Source organism: Trematomus bernacchii, unplaced genomic scaffold (genome assembly GCF_902827165.1).
Source record: "Trematomus bernacchii unplaced genomic scaffold, fTreBer1.1, whole genome shotgun sequence".
Classification (NCBI taxonomy): domain Eukaryota; kingdom Metazoa; phylum Chordata; class Actinopteri; order Perciformes; family Nototheniidae; genus Trematomus; species Trematomus bernacchii.
The window spans coordinates 6,019,784-6,037,352 of NW_022987869.1; the positions used below are offsets into that span (position 1 = coordinate 6,019,784).

At 37.3% G+C, this 17,569-nt stretch overlaps 1 protein-coding gene across 1 annotated transcript in view; it reads right to left on the minus strand.

Annotated features, from left to right (window-relative positions):
- stx1b (syntaxin 1B) overlaps positions 1 to 17,569 on the minus strand; it is a 67,677-nt gene that overhangs the window by 28,909 nt on the left and 21,199 nt on the right. The gene's annotated exons all lie outside the window — the stretch shown is intronic.

Sequence of the window (17,569 nt, forward strand, 5' to 3'; positions counted from 1 at the left end):
ATTATCATTCAAGGGCTTCATTTCCACACAAAAACTATTCTCACATCTTCCATCATTTCAGATGTTTCAATTTTTCCAACAGTAACCTTAACTCAGTTTACGAGAGTTGCAACATCCTGAGCTTAAAACTTTAATAAAAATGTACTTTAAAAAAAAGAAAAGAAATTGTAATAATATTCTATGTTATTTGATTATTGTTCACAGTGGAGTCACGATGGAAACACAATGTTTTCTTGAGGAAATGTACAGTAACACATGAGACAGACAGGCAGCAGGTGAGGCAGACTAAAGCCATCCCTGGATGAGTAAACAGTTTCCAATTACACTGATTGGATTCTATTGTTGTTAACAGAGACGAGTGTTTACAGTGAGAGTGTGTGTGCTTGCAGATAATGAAAAGCTCTTCAGTTCAGGATCGATGTCCTTAATGTTATACTATCAATAGCAGAGAGAAACAGCTGGATTATGATCAAACATTTAAGACGTATATGTGCTTATCGTGTCAAAACATATGTTACTAAATACAAATGAAGTTTGGAAAACAAACTGAACATTTGGGCAACAAAAAAGTATCCAACCATCTGATTGGCTGAAATTGTCTGAGGATGTAATAATGTCTAAATGTGGTGATGTTTAGCATCTAAGCTAGTATGCAGGCTTGGGGAGTAACGGATTACATGTAATGAGATTACGTTTAAAAAAAGGTAACTGTATTCGATTACAATTACATTATAAAAAAGAAGTAATCAGATTACTGTTACATTTTTCCAAAAATAGAGATTGCTAGCAGGCTTACAGTGTTCCATATATCATAGGTAGTCGTACTGAATGCATTTTCTTTATGGTTTATATTTAGGCTACTTCTTCTTTGTTCTAAATACATTTATTTTTTAATGCAGAGTGGACCTGATTTATTATCAAAAATACAGTCTGTGCTTTTGATTAATGTATTCAAGGTCCCATGTCATGGCCATTTCTACTGATCATAATTCCATTGTTGAGGTATACTAAAATAGATTTATATTGTGCAATTTTCCAAACTCACATTGGTTTCTCATACAGCATCTCTGTATAATATGTGTATTCACTCTCTGTCCTAAACGGCTTGTTGGAGCTCCTGTGCCCCCCTTTCCTGTGAGCCCAGTGGCCGCCTGCGAGACAGCGAGACACAGCGAAACCAGCCCGAACACACACACACACCCGCAGCCTGGCTGTGAGTCTGTGTGCTCACACACAGACTCACAGCCTCGCCGCGTCCCGCCGTCTCAGGGAGGAGAAATCGGCGCAGCTGCAGCTGAGAAAAGATTGAGTGCGTGTGTGTGAGGAAGTCCGCGGATTGGTCCAAATGTAACGGCTCCGCGGACGTAACGTAACGGCTCCACGGATTGGTCCATTTGGACCAATCCATTTGGACCAATGGGTCCATTTGGGTATGGGCACGTCACTGTACCCAGAAAGAAAAAGAGAAATCTCCAACGAGGCGTTCTGGGGCAGCATAGACAGGTCTTTTCTGTGTTAGAGTTTTACTCGCTACAGGGTGTACTTTGAGGGTTTGTGACTCTGCAGACCGTTTACATGCAGAAAAAGCTTCATAACACAAAAGGGGACGGGTAATAACCGGAAAAGCATGACATGGGACCTTTAAGCTTAAACAGCATTTGTAAACTATTACTTTTAATACATTTTTGATATGAAGTATCTTGGTTTCCTGTTTTCTAAGGTTACATTGTGCACATACACTTTAGTAAAAAACATATTTTTATTTATTTTCTCTTGTTTTTATTTGCATTGAATTTGATATTGACGTAATCCAAAGGTAATGGAAAGTAATCCAGATAATTTTATATAATGATACGATTAGGTTGAATGTTTTGAAATGTCACTAGTTATTGTAACGGACGACATTTGTCAAGTAACCCTCCCAGCCCTGCTCATGTAACATAGCCACCTATTTAGGAAAAAAAGACTTATGTTTATAAATGCAACCCCTGACTCCCTGCTTTCACCTGTCACTCCCTGCTGGCACTAATCAGGTGGGCAGTTGAATACAGGTGAGGAAAGGGGGCGGGGGCTAGGGAACAAAGGCGAGGGAATTGTTTGTTTAGGAATCTGGTGTTTTTGGTAGAAAAGGAAAAGAGGAAGCCTGGCAGCCTGAGGGAGGGTACTGTGTCGGTGAGGGTTGATTTCAGTGGGTGTTTCTCAATGTCAAGGAAGGATCCTTCAGAGCCACTATTTCAAGGATGCTACGTCATCGAATCCCGCCGAAGGACTGTTCCAATGTCCAGGATCCTTGGAATTCTACCGAGGACTGAGTCCTTCATTGCGGGAAATTTCGAGGATGCACATGTGTATCCTCGGCGGTCTTAAAAGCCCCACAATGCTTTGCGCACGGACCAATTTCCAAAATCTTTGGCGGAAAATGGCTGAATCCAGGCAGTACACATGTACATGTAAGTATGTTCAGTGGCGTAGTAAATGTGCACATGACTTGTGTTTAAAGTTTATAGTCCGTTTGAGTTTTGCCCGTGTGAACGCAAACCGAACCTTCTGAAAAATGAAACAGTGCAACAAACTGTCGTCTGGTGCGCACCAGAGAAGCGGACTATTAGGTTTAATTCAAATGAATCTTGTTTTGACTTTGCCTCTTTTGTTGATATTTGTGGTTTATGCTACAATGTGCACCAATATGTGTAAAAAAGGTTTGCAGACATCAAGTATGATATGAATACAAATTGTATTATTGATTGGTGATGGTGATTTTATGATTTTCTTATGGCTGCTTATCCTCCAGGACTTTTTCAAGGCAAGGAGAATGTTTTATGTTAGTTTAGTGGTTCTGTCCTGGAGAGAGGATCATTTTACAAAATACAGTAACTCAAGTACATCTTCGCAAATTAGTTATGAGTCTTCAAACAAATCACGCTCAATTTAAGACGGGGCCTCATATATGACGCACACCTGCACACTTGCTAGCCTGTTCCATTCTTCGTTCTCCGAATGCTAGGAGGGATTCTTGCCTAGCCTCTGAAGGACCTGACTCGGAAGACATGTCCTACCAAGGAAGCGTCCTCGACATTGAGAAACACCAGTGTTTAGCTGAGGGTGTTACCTCAGACTGCTAGAGGACCCTTTACACAAAAGGAGTCTGAGTCAGTATACATCATTTTCCCTTTTCAGCGGCCGGTGAGTCACCTTTCTGGATATTTTTCTTCTTTTGCTAAATTATGTTTCCCTTGGATTATACTTTTTTGCTGTCTTTTGTGGAGTTACATTGGACTTGTTGGACTAGATTATACAGCACTTTTAAGAAGACTGGATTTCGGGACAAGGCCTTAGAGCAGTGGTGTCCAAACTTTTTTCACCAGCCACATACATAAAAATATACGAAGGGCTGGGCCACTCACTAGAGGTGAGGTATATTGCCTCATAAGTTAAGTTATAAATCAGCAAAATCAATCAAATGTAGATAAATTATGCTTGTTACTTGAATATGCTTTATGAAAACAAACAGCCTACATCACATCATAGGGATTATTTATCTTGTTGGCAGCTCATTCCTTAAAACAGGAGCCTCAGATTGCACATAATAAGAGGAAATAGGAAGGGTGTATTTCAAGCTGGTTATGTAAATAATTTATTGGGCTTTTTTCTTATCAACTTTTAATTCATGAATACTACTGTGTAATATATGTTTACATATATATTTGAGAAGTACAATATTAGACAAGCACAAGTTTCATTTGTGGGCCGTATTTCATTATACCGATTCAAAATGGCCCGCGGCCGCATTTGGCCCCCGGGCTGTAGTGTAGACACCCCTGCCTTAGAACCTTAAAGACAGATTAATCGTTACTTGTATTTTGTGTTGGTGCTTACGTTGGAGTTGTCTGAACATCTTTTGTTAAATTAACTGTTTCTGAGACTGTCAAGGTTTTTAGTTTGGGTGGGAAATGTATTATTTAGGACACACTGATATTATCAGCCCCTCTCTTTGCCTGATTAAAGAACCACAGTAGCTCCTGATCCTTTTAGTGGTAGCTAGGCTTCAAATATAAAGTCATTGTTACACTAGCATATTAGCATATTAGCATATTGTAGCAAATTGTAGCATCCCTCCCTGCAGCTCTGTCTGTCTGCATCTCTTTGTGGTCATATTGCAGTTATTGTGTCCTTCTGTTCTTCTTATCCTAGGTTTTCAAAGTGTCTTTCCACCTCTGTCTGCACAAATCAGCTGGATGTGCAAGATTGGGATATGGCGAGATCACACGCAATGCAGAATCTCTACCAGTGGACACATTTCTATTGCACCATATATCGTCATATTTGCAAACATCGGAAGAGTGACATTCCCACTTGGGAAATTCAGCAAAACCATAGACAACCAGGAGCCTTTGATTCTATAAAACAAATGATGAAATACAAGTCATTATTGACTGTTCAGAGTTACATACTGCAGTAATATGTCTGTGTTAAAAAAGAGGCTTTGTCACACATATTTTTAACCTCACTTGTGGAAGCTGCACAGCTTATATAAATAAATAAATATAATCTTATGATAAAGTGCAGATGATAGGAAGTGTGTGTTTTTCCAGCCTGACCTTGGTATCCATCAGTATATCTGATCTAAGAGCAGTGTTATCTCTTCAGCCGAACAAACATGACGTCGGTGACGGTTATAAATAGCTGTGATGCGTTCAGACCCATCTGCAGCCAGCCAGTACCTGAGGCATCATGGGTAGTGTAGTTCTGCCTGGGTTTATACTGTGATACACAGAGAAACTCATGGCCTCATTGGCCTGTCCCGGTTTCCTACAGTAACAAGCCTCCAGTATCTCTCCAGGTTTATGACAAATATTCACACTTTTTTCCTTATAACTACCGGTGATAAGGAAGAACCTGAGGAATGAGAGCGTGCATTGTACTCCAAATCAGCTGCCTCCATTCCTTTTGAGTGGTGACTCAACTAAAAAATCTGCATCAGGAAAAATGCACCAAATCTCTAATGAGCTAAAAATGAAATAAAATGTATGAAAGCTGAATTTTAGTACAAACCAGAGGGAAGAAATTATTCTTTATTTTTTCCTGAGAGTTAAAAGTAAATAAAAAAATACAAAACCAAATATTTAATCTGCTGATCCAGAAAACACCGGAAAGTCCTTTTTTCCCCTTCTTTAAAAGTCACCGTAGTGCAGGAAACGGAGTCTATGAAACCGAAATGTTTACTCTTCTGGTCTGTTTTTTTTATGTCTTCTTAAATACACCAGACTTACATGTTGTTTTCCAACTATAAAATCAGACGTCACCACCCAAAAACATTTAGAAATTTAATTTGGTTAGCTTAGCTATCCTTGGTTACCTTAGTTTAGCATAAAGACTGTTGAAAACTACAAGCCTGGCTATGTGCCCTTCGACACAGACAGCTAACAGCTAACACCTGCCACTCAAAGAGGCCACACCCTTAAAAAAGCATAACTTTATGTTTGGAGTCGTGAGTTGTCCCGGAACAGTTGTCAAGAATGGGGAAATTAGCTATACAGACAATCAAGCTGTAAACATCTTTATTTTTGCTTATATCTTTTGGGGATATGATGATTAAATCCCTTTTTAGAGCCTCAAGTAGCCATTTGAGGAACTGCAATATGCATGAACCATTTATCATATTTTGATGAAGAAAAACGGAACTACTGTATTATTTGTAATAACCACTGATGCAGATGCAGAAATGTAACAAGAATTTAGGTAAATCATGTCTTCCGAAGGTGAGACTGTTTACAGGTGGAAAAATGTACAAATAAATAATAACACTCCATGTCTATGAGATTAAAAAATATCCCAAAAAAGGACTTACTTAATAACTCAGTGATCTTCAAAAAGGAAGATACAGAAGCAGAAGCGGAGACTGTAGAAGACAAACCTCCACATATCAATAATGTATACGTTTGTTAGAAACTACAGCATTTACTGCTTCTCAACCTCCATATATGTAAAGAAAAATGTATATATCCGTGTTTGTGTCTCAAGAAGAGAAAGTCTTGCAGCCTTCAGTTTCTATACGAGTGCCGCCGAGCATCATGGGAAACACCTCTGCTCTCAGCTGATAAGCTCCATAACAAAGAGAGCAGAGAGCATTGGCTGATGGGAAATATCTTCCTGCAGCATCCTGTTGAATCAGGTTGTAGAAACAAGAATATTATTTACTGCTTTGATCTATCTGCCCTTTCAACCATTATTTATCTTCCTATATTGCATTTTTAAGTTTTTTTAGTTGTTGTTTTAGATTGTAGTAAACTGATGTTTAATGCTCAAATAGTAAAATATTGTTTTCATTATCCTGATTGTATGCAGTTCTATGTGCAAATAAGAATAATTATTATTACAAATAATAACAATTGAATAAATAAATAATAATACAATAAATACAATTGTAATAATAATCATACTAATAAATAAATAATTATAAAAATAAAAATAATTAAATAATACTCATGATAAAAAAAAAATGAAAACAAACAATGTTATATTAAGTATAATACAACGAAAAGAAATATACAGGTAGTGGTCTGAGTTGCAGCAAATTAGGGGTACAAATGGTAATAAAATAAGATATACTTATGTTAAGTCCCTAAGACTCTAACCTGGTATATGTGTGTGTGCTTCTCACATCTTTTTATTAGTTTGTTATTTTGATCCCTCGTGGCACAATATCTCAGAAACTAGGTCGCTCCCATTTTTCATTTCACTGCAAGGAAAAAAAAACTACGACGGTGAAATAATTATTCAGATTTGCTGGCAGTAATGAGTTCATTCATCGTTGATCATTGAGGATGTGTGAATGAGAGTCAGCTGATCTCTCTCACGTGTTGCCAGTTTCATCAAATAAAGCTCATTGTTTCACCTCCAACCTCTGCATATTCATTATACAACACTTGTATGGAGGAGGGAAGCTGCCAAAGTAAAAAATAATTAAATGACATGATGAATTAATTTAAATGATATTCAATGAATAATTGTTTTTAATGAATGTAGCTATTAATGAAAGCGATGCAAATTGATATTTCTGTTTCAATTTGTTTGAATGTAATTTTACATTTTATTTATTACAATTATTATTTATTACAATCATTATTATTATATTAATTGTTATTTTTTAAGAATATTTAAATTAAAAAAACGTTTTCTTCTTTAACATGCATTTATTTTAAATGTATGCATTTATTTATTCATATATTTATTATGAATCAGTTTATGAATCATTAAAAGAATTACAGCCTACATTTATTTTTTATATTATTTAAAATATATCTAATGTATTCTTATTTTATTTATCCAGTAAATCACTTGTTTTCTTCTTTTATTTTGGCAGCTTTTGTCCTCCATACTGTGAATTTGAAAAGACGTTTTATGGTGTCAAAGCAACAAGGGACATGGGGAAAGAAAAAAAAAAGAGAGAGAGAAATGACAGTGCATAAAGTATTTGAGGGGGGTGCGGGTGCTAGTAAATTGTCAATGGGGGGGGTGCTAGTGAACTGTCAACGTGGGGGGAGCCTCGCTGCGGGGAAACGATGGACCTCTGTCGCCTGTCAGCGCAACTTCAATGATGCCGTTTAAAAACATAAAAATGTAAGGGCGGTGCCGGCCTGTGATTCTCCAGATTCTACAGATGGCCAGTCTGCCCCACACACACCTCTACACACACACACACACACACGCACGCGCGCACGCACGCACGCACGCACGCACGCACGCACGCACGCACGCACGCACGCACGCACGCACGCACGCACGCACGCACGCACGCACACACACACACACACACACACACACACACCTCTACACACATCGAACTGCCCGATTACTCCCCCTTTTATTCGTTTTATGAAGGAGATGTCCGGTCACCAGGGTGCATGATGTGAGTCTGTTTGTGCTCTGCTCAGCTCCGCTCTGTGTGTGTGTGTTCTGAGTGTTTGTTTGCCTTTAAACCAGCTGCGGGCAGCAGGTACTCTGAGAGTCACGGACATTAATTCATAGATCAAAGCAGACTGGTTTACAGACTCTCCTGTTTTGCCAATCCGGTTGAGCCCCGAGCCTGTTTTTCAGGCCTCAGGCTCGAAAATGACATTCCCAGAACAATTGACTATATCTTCCCTTCTAAAAGGGTTACATTAATAATCTTTTTTCTCAAAGCAATGATAAACCTGTGCGTTGGATGTAGAAAAGTCAGAATCAATATAGAATTTTTTTTAATTATAGTGTCTGTCCAAAACAAACCCATTACCAGAGTTGGGTGTAACGTGTTACAAAGTAACGCGTTACTGTAATAATATTACTTTTGTCGGTAACGGAGTAGTGTAACGCGTTACTTTTATAATTCAGTAATCACACTACAGTTACTAACATTGCCCCGACACGCGTTACTTCGTTACTTTTATAAAATCAGTCATAATCACACTGACAGACAAGAGGGGTTTCCGCCGCAGGTTTATATGTACGTAATCTGCACGACTTGCGCGTCCACATCTCCACGTGCAGTGCTGCATAAACATGGCAGAGTCAGCGATAACTTTCGAGGGGTGGAGGTATGCCCATTATTTTGAGTTCGTCCGAAGAATAGACAGGAATGTGACGGTGAGGTGCAAACTGTGTCCAGGCCAGAAGCTGTTATCCACTGCTGCAAACACCACGTCAAACCTCAACAAACACCTGCAAAGAACACATGCTAAGGTGAAGCTAATAGCTAAGGACCCCCGAACCCAGAGTGAGGATGTTGTGAGTGCGCCGCCGCCGACTCCGAAGCAGCAACAATTACCGGTAACCAAAGCAGAGATGGACAGGCTTGTAGCATCCTTCATAGTAGAGGTAATGTTGCCCATTTGCACAGTGGAATCACCATCGCATCGTTCAGAGATATGCTGCGCAAAATACAGATAGCAGGAGACAGAGGACAGCCATAGTCAGAGCTATCTGGATCAGTCTTATGCGACAATGGAAACTGAACTAAAGAGAACATTTCAAACTTTAGCAGTCTGCGTGATCTGCCTGTAGGGAGGGGCGGGCCGGCCCTGCGAGTAAAGTAACGAGTAAAGTAACGAGTAAAGTAACAAGTTACTTTATGTAGAGAGCAACGAAGTAGTGTAATATATTACTTTTTTTTAAAAGTAATATGTAATATGTAATATATTACTTTTTTGTAGTAACGACCCCCCGGCGGCGCACTCACAACATCCTCCTCACTCTGGGTTCGGGGGTCCTTAGCTATTAGCTTCACCTTAGCATGTGTTCTTTGCAGGTGTTTGTTGAGGTTTGAAGTGGTGTTTACAGCAGTGGATAACAGCTTCTGGCCTGGACACAGTTTGCACCTCACCGTCACATTCCTGTCTATTCTTCGGACGAACTCAAAATAATGGGCATACCTCCACCCCTCGAAAGTTATCGCTGACTCAGCCATGTTTATGCAGCACTGCGCGTGGAGATGTGGACGTGCAAGTCGCGCAGATTACGTACATAACGCGTACATTACTTTGTAACGCGTTACACCCAACTCTGCTGGTAGCTCTCCTAGCAACTAATATGAAATCTCCGTTATTGACATAAAAATGGAATGATGGATTATCAGTAATCATTTCAAATTGATACAGACACATTGGATTAACCTATGGATTAACCTTCAGCAGCGTTGTTATCATTGTAATGCCATTGAACACAACTTTTGATGAGAAAACAACAAAGTTAAGACGTTTTTAGCCGTTTTGGCTCCGTACAGCAAATGTTGTTGTTGTTGTTTCGCCGCGAGTTCTGATCGCTCAGTGATGATACTTATATGTCTGGAATCTGTGGAATCTCAGCTTGCTAATCGATATCTTGTTATTACCCTTATGTTTTGTTTTGCTAAAAATGGTTAATATTGTCTGATAGCTGAGTTTCTTCCCGTTAAGTGGATATGACACATTGATAGTTTATTAAATGTTAAGAAGCCCTCAGACGCTGTTTCTTGCAAAATGTTGCGTTTTGCCCCCGCCCGCGGGGCCGTGGGGTTTAACTGGTTAAACTCTACACCCCTGGCCGAAATGTCCATAAAATTAAGTCTGAGTTCGAAATATATCTCAAATAATGTATACACTGTCATTTCCCCACGTAAACATAACAGTCTGCAATGAAATGGTTGTCTCCTGTGTGCTCCACTTCCTCCTTGGCGCAGCGGTAACTTTCTCAACCAAAAAAAAAAGTCGGGATAACGGGTTAGTTTCTCGTGCGCACGAGATACTATCCCGACTTTTTTTTTCCTCTCTCTTTTTTTAAATTTTTTTTCATGTCCCTTTAGGGGCTCCGTAGTTTCCTGCCTTGAAAATGTTTTAAGAAATAAACACCAGAATTGTTTGTGCTAAAAAAAGGAACAATCTGGTAAACCAGTAAAAAACACACACACACACACACACACACACACACACACACACACACACACACACACACACACACACACACACACACACACACACACACACACACACACACACACACACACACACACACACACACACACACACACACACATTGAGTTAGAGGTCATAATGCAGACATGTGCACTAATGAAAGACGTTTGATGAATAATTAATCATTTTTGATGTCAAACAGGACTTTACAGTAAAGTAAACAAATATATGATATAATATTATTATTAATACAGCTTTCTGCTCTCTGATTGGCCGAGGCTGTGCTGATGTCAGCAGGTGTTTCACCTGTGATGGGTTCACCTGCAGAGGTTATCACAACCTGTAAATGTTAGAGAGACCAGGTCATAAATGTTAGTTATAAATCTTTAATCTGCTCTCTCGTGCTTTTAAAGTATTTTCGAGCCAAAAACAAACTCTCTGTTTTCATCTCGCTGAGTCTAATCTCCTCCTGAGAGACCATGAAGCTTAAAAGCCTTAAAAAAAAACTACCACGCTACCTCCAGAGGTTGTTATGGAATTTTGTTTCACCACATATTTACGATCGGAAATACAAATGTACCAGATTGTGTTTACTTCGGATGTTCCCTACTCTATTCATCGATGCATGTTCTTCTGACAGTTGCTAAAACTCAGGACATCAAACTCGGGCTGCTCCATGAAAGTGAAAAATCATAAACACAAGGATTTTAGTTCAGTTTTAAATTCCATTAAAGCATAATACCTTTTGGAAAATAATATATCTATTTTTTTCTTCACTCACCAGTGGCGAGCCGTCAGGGCCCTCTAGGGCCTCTCTGAGGGCCTAAAATATTCTACAAAATAATATTTAAAAACATTAAAAAAAACAACATTTAAAAAATATATTTTTTTTGTTATATTTTTCATTAGTTTTACCAAAATAACTTGATTTAATTGTATTTAAAATAAAATTTCCAAAGAAATAAATCCTTCAAATCTGCCTATTCAGTTTCTGTTTGAATGTGAAGGGTTAAATGAAAGAAGCTCATCTCTGCGAGGTGAAGACAGGAGCTGATTGGTGGTCCTGCTGTACATTCACTGAGGGCCCGCTATAGTAACTGAACGAGAGAGTAATGTCAAATGACAGTACAATTGACCAATCATATCTTCCCTCTAAATGGGTGGGTTTTATTATCGCGGACTTTATGACAAGTTCCGCCCGCTGTGAAGCTTTTCTTGTTTCCATAGCAACAACAACTTCCTGTCAACAGCGTAAACTCGCCTTCAAAATAAAAGCATGCCAAATTACACTTAAGACATACAACTGCAACGAAAGTAACAAACACAATGCAATATCCTTTTCAATTTCAAAAAACACAAATTGGGTTATTTACAGGTGTTGTTTTGTGTGGTAGAGGGTCGCTGTCATTGATGCAATTTGCACATAGACTGTATATATAAATGGACTTAGTGTCCGTGACGTCACCCATAGGATTCTGCAGAGTTGCCGAGAAGCCCTTAGTAGGCGGAGTCGGCCACTAACGTCTCGACAGTGACGTCAGAGTCTAACTCCCGCCTGCTCCAGCCTGATCCAAATAAGAGCAAAGAGGCGGAGGCGGGACCTGCTGCCACCGAGCTGGGAGTTCCAGAGCTAGCTCAGGCTAAGAAGCTAAGCTAACATGAAATACATGCATACCAAGTTACTACGTGGCACTTTGGTTTTGATAAAACAGTGTAGTTCCACTGTATAAACGGTACATTCATAATCAAACGAGACAATCTGCAAGAGAATTAGCTATTTTTTATTATTCTTAATGCTTGTCATTCACACGTTAATAAAATAAAAATAAGTACTGATACATAGATAGATAGATAGATAGATAGATAGTACTTTATTGATCCCAAATTGGGAAATTGTTTTTGTTACAGAACAATTGTGGCGATGTTCAGCTTAATAAGCCTTGTTCAACATAATTTATTTAGCTAATACTACAGCGGGCTGCAGGCGAACCAAGTCCGCGTTTCGCTGCATTCCTTGATCTCCAGTTATAACGGCGCAGGCCCGGAGCTAACCACTGGGATAATTGGGTCCCCTTTTAACATTTGCTCCCGTTTAGCATTATGGGCGTCATAGCCATAGACTATAAAAGTCTTACCCAAGGCTGAATCATAAACTAAACTGTATATGTATATATATATATATACATGTATAAAGGGTTACGTCCTTAGCTGGCTAATAAGCTATATAACAAGCTAAGCTAACAAGCACACAAACACCTGCTAACGGGGTTAACATGTATAATATTATCATTTTAGACTTCTTGGAAGTTCTGTTAGTACATTCAACCGCACAGCACGACATTTGAATTGTCTGGTATTTGTAACAACATTCCCTAAAAGGCATAATCACCACGAACACGGCTAAAGGGTCAAGTACAGTAACTACAACGAGCTAACGTTGTAGCCTAGCAGAGTGGACAAGTTGCTGTTAGCTGACAGTGAGGCACGTACCTGTCCATCAAAGTGACCACGCCCTAATTTATGCAAAAACTTTAAGACCTAATATAAATAAAAGGGTCGCGTTATAAAACAATTCACTCAACAATTAATAATCATTAAGGTGGAATCTAACTATATCCCGAATAATTTGTATTGCATCCAGGGGTAGAAACATGTTTATTTCTGCTGTAAAGTTGGGCATTTTAACATGGGGGTCTATGGAAATTCATCCTTTCTGCAGTCATCGCCTATCGGCCAATAGATGAACTGCAGTTTGTGGCACTCCCGGCTCTGCCCCAGAGTTTGCCGCTTGGTTTTGCACCCCGGGCCGTTGTTTTGATATTCTGCTGAAGTATACGCTGTGACGTAATAACAATTTTTTTTTTTTCGAGGGAAGGGGTGGGGGTCAGAGGGCATAGGTATAAAAGTCACGTCTCACCACTGTCACTCACACATCTGCGACCCACTCGAAACGGGTCCGACCCACCAGTTGAGAACCACTGTCATAAAGTTAAAGTGCGTTCAAGTCGTAGGTTGTCACGTTTTAGCAGCAATTTTATTTTTGCATGAATCATCTGCCATTACGTTTTCAGCACTCTTAAAACAAAACAATATCAACCGCACTTCAGACGTTAAAAAGGTATAGAGTGTATATATAAATATTAAATTAATTAAACAAATCAATAGCTCAATAATAATACAAATAATTACTATAATAATAATACAGTTTAATTGTATTAGTAAATAATTTTATGTTTCACTATTTTCAATTGGAAGAATACTATACCAAATAAATTATGAATGGCAGCAATTAAAATATATTAAAATATAATTAATTAATTACAAATATATTTTAATATATTTTTCTTTATTAGTACAATAATAAAAATATAAACAATTTAAATTCTCATATTTACTTTTTTTAATTGTATGCCCAATGTCCATGAGGACATTTTAAGACTTAAAAATAAAACATGAATTGTGTATGCAGGATTTGAACATATTCTGTCTCCACCAAACATAATGGAGTAGGTGTGATTCAGATTTTGCTGCCCATTGATTAAAATAATATATATTTAAAAAGAGCCCCCCATCTTTTTAAGGAATATGTAACGTGAGAACACAGATGTGTACATGCGTGTTTATGAGCACATTAATGTGATTAATGTGAATGAGTGAGCAGAGAGCCTGCAGCTCTGCAGTGTGAGGAGGAAAGATGGAGGAGAGGGGGATGGGTGGTGACAGAGAGAGGGGGGGGGGGGGGGGTGAGGAGTGCTTACAGCATGGGGGAGGGGAGGACAGTACACTGCAGCTGCACTGTACAAATACATGTCAGAATAACTGCAATAAAACGTGTGAAAATACTAGAAAATCATGTTCCAATAAACAGCAGTCACAAACATTAAAAACATGAACAATTCTCAAAATAGAATTAGCTCAATAAGTCATTAGTTTTCCTTTAATGTCGCAAATTAATATCAGAAATATACAAATATCAGGTCTCTTTTCAATTTTCTTTATATTCCACTTTATTTTATATTTATATATTTGCAGTCAATTTTATTTTATTCCATTTCCTATCCATTTTATTTGGTATTCTATTGTATATATATTCTATTTTGCTTTTTTCATTTCATATAATATTTATTTTATAATAATCTTTTTATTTTTATTATATATATCCTCCCTCCTTTCTTCCTTTCCTTTCCTTCCTTCCCCCTGTGTGTCCTTTCCTTCACCCTAACCCTCCCTTTCCTTCTCTTTGTAACACCGCCCCTCCCCCCTCTCATGTCATGCAGACTTAAATCAGGACGTTGACCTCAGGTGTCAGTGTTTCTGATGCCAGCACAGTGACTGTGTGTTTCTGCATGCATAAATACACAGTGTGTGTTTGTGTGTGTGTTAGCAGTAGAGCACGCCAGCAGCGAGCCACGTTACCCACAATCCACTGGGATCTCTGGCTCTACCCTGAGTCCATCTGTGCTGTGTGACCGCTCACCAACACTAACCTCACCTTCACTTCTCTAAAAGCTGGAATTGAACTCGAACATCACACAGTTAATGAATGTGTTCTTAGAGAGTGAGAACCTCAGACCTTTTATGAGCACATGAATGCACCACAGCTTCATTTACACACAGCACAGTGGATTCACCTGAGTGTGCTTAATGTGTTTTATTTGGACTCAGGGACGATATGGTTGTTATTCTTTCCAATATTAATCACGGTTTACTTGCATGGCACATTATTACATTAATATAATGATATAATATTATAGATCGATAATGAGAAAAAATAAATTAAAATGTTAATATATTTGAATAAATTACATTCTATTTTGTATTCTATTTTATAAATTTAATTTTGCTTTTGTCATTAGTATATTTTATAAATATATTTTTATTTGATAATATTTAAAATATATATATTTTTTTATGCTTCTATTTTTGCATATTTTATGTATATATTTCAATACAAATGAAATATATTTCATTAAAAATATAATAAAATATTTTTAATAAACATGGAATATAATAACATATTATTATTTATTACATTATTATATATTATAATTTATTAAACCTAATTTGTATTTTATTATCTTTATATATTATTTTATTCTATTTTAAATATAAAATATTATATATATATGTGTATCTTATATAAATATATAAAAATGGTGTACATTCTATTTTACTATATTATTTTACATTATATCTTCTGAGTTGGATTTCATTTTATTCCACTTTATTTATATATCTGTTTTTATAGATATTCAATGTTATCATAATAAATACAGTTGGATATTTTAAATACACAGTATATCATTTTGTTTAAGCTTGTTATTATATTCTATTTGTTTTCCTCTAATAACTGTTTTTAATTTCTTTTTTAAATGTCCTTTTATAATGTATTTATTTTGCACTTTGTCGCAATAAAAAAAAAATACATCAACATTTATAAAAAATAAACTTGCCTTGCCTATACATCATTTTAGTATTCTGTGTAAATGTGTGCATATCATAATGAAACAGGTACATGTCTTTCACACACACACACACACACACACATACACACACACACACACACACACACACACACACACACACACACACACACACACACACACACACACACGCACACACACGCACTCATGCGCACGCGCACACACACGCACACGCGCACACACGCACACACGCAGCATACACCTACATGAATGCCACCCGACTAAAAAAGAAGATTAGGTATTGATTCCATGACTCATTGCATCCTGGGAAAACAGTTAGATTACCCAGGGTGCCTCAGTGCTGCCGACTCCTTCATCCCAGTGCTGCTGCAGCAAGGGGAGGACGGGGGAGGATGATGGGATAACAACTAATAATAAATAATTTCTTAGGTCTATTGTTACTTTTGCTTTACTTGCTGTGTATGTTTTACTGTGGAATCTTCGTCTTGTGTGAAATATTGAAGAGATAGATCCTAAAGTATAACAATACAATATTTTAAAATGTTCATTCGAATAATACAATTATACAAATAATCAAATAAAAATGTGATTATGGGATGAGGGAAAATAATTTCATTCGACATTAAGTATTAATATATATAATTGTTGTTATACATGCATTTATGTGTGTCTACATATTAACAGGGTAGGTTTGTGCGAACATATCTATGTTTCTCAATATTAAAACATTTTGATGGTTTAGCTTAATGCTTTTATAATCTGATTTGTACCTGCTGTTAAGGTATTTGTTTTTCTTGTATTTGATAGTCTATCTATAGTATTAAAGATTATTTAGCATTTATAAAACATAAACAATATAATATTTTAAATATGCTATGTTCAGATTGCTCAAGTACTAACTTGTGTTGTTTTTGCAAGCAATTTAAAATAACATTTGGACATTTGCAACAAATGTGAGATATTTGATCTGCAGCGATTGAATTCCAAGACGGCTGAGAATCATAATCCCTACAGCTTGAGGGCTTTTAACATATCATGTCTTGTATTTGGGCGTTTCCTGATATGATCAATTATATAATTCTTCTTAAGAAAAGTCCGTCATGACGAGTGGAGTGGAGTTCCACAAGGCTCAATCCTGGGTATTCGGTTGTTTTCCATTTGACTTGACCAGCAATTCTTTTAATTTATTTCCCCTTTATAAATGGATATTTAAGATGATTTCCATCTGTCCTCTGTATTTTCTGTCAGTTTAATTTAAAACACTTTGAATGACTTTTTATTGAATAAAAAAAACAGATTATTCCATAGTTTTAAACATTCTGGACAAAATAAGGTTATGGGTTTTAAAGGAAATAAATATCCTGAATCAAAACTAAAGTAAATATCCTTTCAAACCAAATGCTGTGTGTTTAGTGTTAAAACATGTGTTCAATTCAACACCAGCAGCATATCTGACTCGGCATCAATAGAGTATTGATCAGATATTGATGAGATGCACTAATAAGCATCGCAGCTGCGCGGCACAATCACAGTATTGATTGTTGAACGTGGTAATACCTCAATCTGTTGTTTCATGTTTTTTGATCACTTCTAGTTACATTTTACAAAAATGCCCAGGTAATCTTAATATTATATCATTCTTGAATGATATACAGTTTGTTTTACACAATGTACACAAGTATTAAAATGTAAAACTTA